Source organism: Triticum dicoccoides, chromosome 3B (genome assembly GCF_002162155.2).
Source record: "Triticum dicoccoides isolate Atlit2015 ecotype Zavitan chromosome 3B, WEW_v2.0, whole genome shotgun sequence".
Taxonomy (NCBI): Eukaryota; Viridiplantae; Streptophyta; class Magnoliopsida; order Poales; family Poaceae; genus Triticum; species Triticum dicoccoides.
The window spans coordinates 842,584,481-842,587,128 of NC_041385.1; positions in this window are offsets into that span (position 1 = coordinate 842,584,481).

Consider the following 2,648-nt stretch of genomic DNA (forward strand, 5'->3'; position numbering starts at 1 on the left):
ATGTCGGTCCCACCAAAAATCCTAACGGTCACATTATTTGCTAAATCGGTCCGATCGAGTTTCACGATTCGGTCCCATCGAGATTGGTAAGTTGTGTGTAACGGTTAGATTTTGTGTGGAGTCTATATATACCCCTCCACCCACTCTTCATTCATGGAGAGAGCCATCAGAACATGCCTAAACTTCCAACTTACATTTTCTGAGAGAGAACCTCCTACACTTGTGTTGAGGTCAAGATATTCCATTCCTACCATATGAATCTTGATCTCTAGCCTTCCCCAAGTTGCTTTCCACTCAAATCTTCTTTCCACAAAATCCAAATCCTGTGAGAGAGAGTTGAGTGTTGGGGAGACTATCATTTGAAGCACAAGAGCAAGGAGTTCATCATCAACACACCATTTGTTACATCTTGGAGAGTGGTGTCTCCTAGATTTGCTAGGTGTCACTTGGGAGCCTCCGACAAGATTGTGGAGTTCAACCAAGGAGTTTGTAAGGGCACGGAGATCGCCTACTTCGTGAAGATCTACCCTAGTGAGGCAAGTCCTTCGTGGGCGACGGCCATGGTGGGTTAGACAAGGTTGCTTCTTCGTGGATCCTTCATGGGTGGACCCCTCCGTGGACTCGTGTAGCCGTTACCCTTCGTAGGTTGAAGTCTCCATCAACGTGGATGTACGATAGCACCACCTATCGGAACCACGACAAAAACATCTGTGTCTCCAATTGCGTTTGCCTTCTCAAACTGCTCCCCTTTACCTTCATATGCAATTGTATTAAATTCCGCTGCTATACTCTTAGAATTGCATGTGTAGGTTGATTGCTTGACTTGTGCTAAGTTGCTATAATCTGCCAAGAATTAAAATTGTGAAAAGGCAAGTTTTTTATTTGGTCAAGTAGTCTAATCACCCCCTCTAGACATATTTTCGATCCTACAATGTATCGGTTCATTTACTTTCCATCTATTCAAGACAATTTCGATCGGGTTGTAAAACTATTAGATTGTGTTTTTATTTGGACGTTGTACTATTTGTTTTGTAAAACTATTTGCAATCTTTGATTTATTTGGTTGTTTGCATAGTCATATGACCTCGAGCTGGCCGTGGCGGACCAGATGCTGCCACGCGTTGGGCACACAACTAGCGCATAGAGGAAAATGGCCGGATAAAATCTGGGCAAAACAGACGTCCGTTTGGGTCGTGTGTTGGAGTTGTCCTAGATGGCGCTCCTTCCCAATAAGTTCCCAAGTTCCCAACTTTTACATTTGATATCATTGATACATCACATACAAGAAATATGTATATCTCATTGAGAGAACAAAATATAATTTTAGACAATTTCAATTTGAATTCGTATGGAAAACTAACAGGGAAAATATTGATTCAATGACATGCTCCAATGAATATGAATTTGTGTACTGTTCGATTTGGATGTGTTTAATTTTTAGTGTTATAGTACATTAATTTTTTTTCAGAATAGCATATTAAAATAGATTGTCGGGCAAGCAACGCCAACACTCACGTGCCGCAGGCCGTGGGTCGACCCAGCTAAGCGAGGTCGCTTGTCCATGCTCGCTCGCTCACTCAGTTGTTTCAACCGGTTCACCCTTGACCAGTCGACTGATTGACCATTGACCATGGCACAGTTGATCGTAGACTTTCAGAAGAAGTTTAGAATTTGAAAAATAGTTCGCGAGATTTTGAAAAAGTCATGGCTTAAAAGATTGTTCATGAATTTGAAAGAAATGTTCCTCATTTATAAAAAAATCATGAATTCGAAAAATGTTCACGGACTCAAATATTTTTATGAATTTGACAAAAGGTTCTGAATATGAAAAACATGAATGAATTTGAAGAAAAGTTCATAAATGCTAAAAAAATGTGAACTCGAACAAAGTTCCCTAAGTAAACCAAATCGTCTATTTGGTAAATGTCCATGAATTTGAACAGAAATCGTGGCTTGAAAAATATTCGCCAAAATGAACTGTTCACGGACTCGAAAAAAAGTTTATGACTTCGAAAGAAAAAAAGTTTATGACTTCGAAAGAATTCATGACTTCAAAAAAGATCACGAATTTGGAAAAAATCCAAAAAGTGCACGAATATCAAGGAAAAAGTGCTACAATTTGACGATAACAGTTAACCAAATTTCAAATGAAAAATAATATATATAAGAAAACAAAAAACTGACAAGAAAAACTAGGTTTTTTTAATGTTATCAGAAAAACTATGTGGATGCTTCCAGATGCAAAACCGCGTGAAACTTACGGCATTGTGGTCCAATTTAACTTCTTACCGGCCTGCCACACTATTGGAATCAGACTATTTTCCATTAGTTGTTTCTTTGCCGTCTGCTAGCGGACGGCAAAGAAGGCCTTTCCCGTCTGCTTCCAGAAAACGGACGACGAAGACCCTCTTTGCCATCAGCCAGTTCTTTGCGAACGGCAAAGAGGTGGGTGGGGTCCAGTGAAGGCCAAAACCATAATGGCCCACCAGCCTCGCCTCTTTGCCATCCGGTGGCGGACGGCAAACCAAACGCTACCTAACGGCACCCCCCACCCCACCTCCCACTCTCGTCCTCTCACTCCACATCGGCCCCACCCTAACGGCTCCCACCGCCCCTCCGCCCCGCACACCACCCGCCCCGCCGCCCCG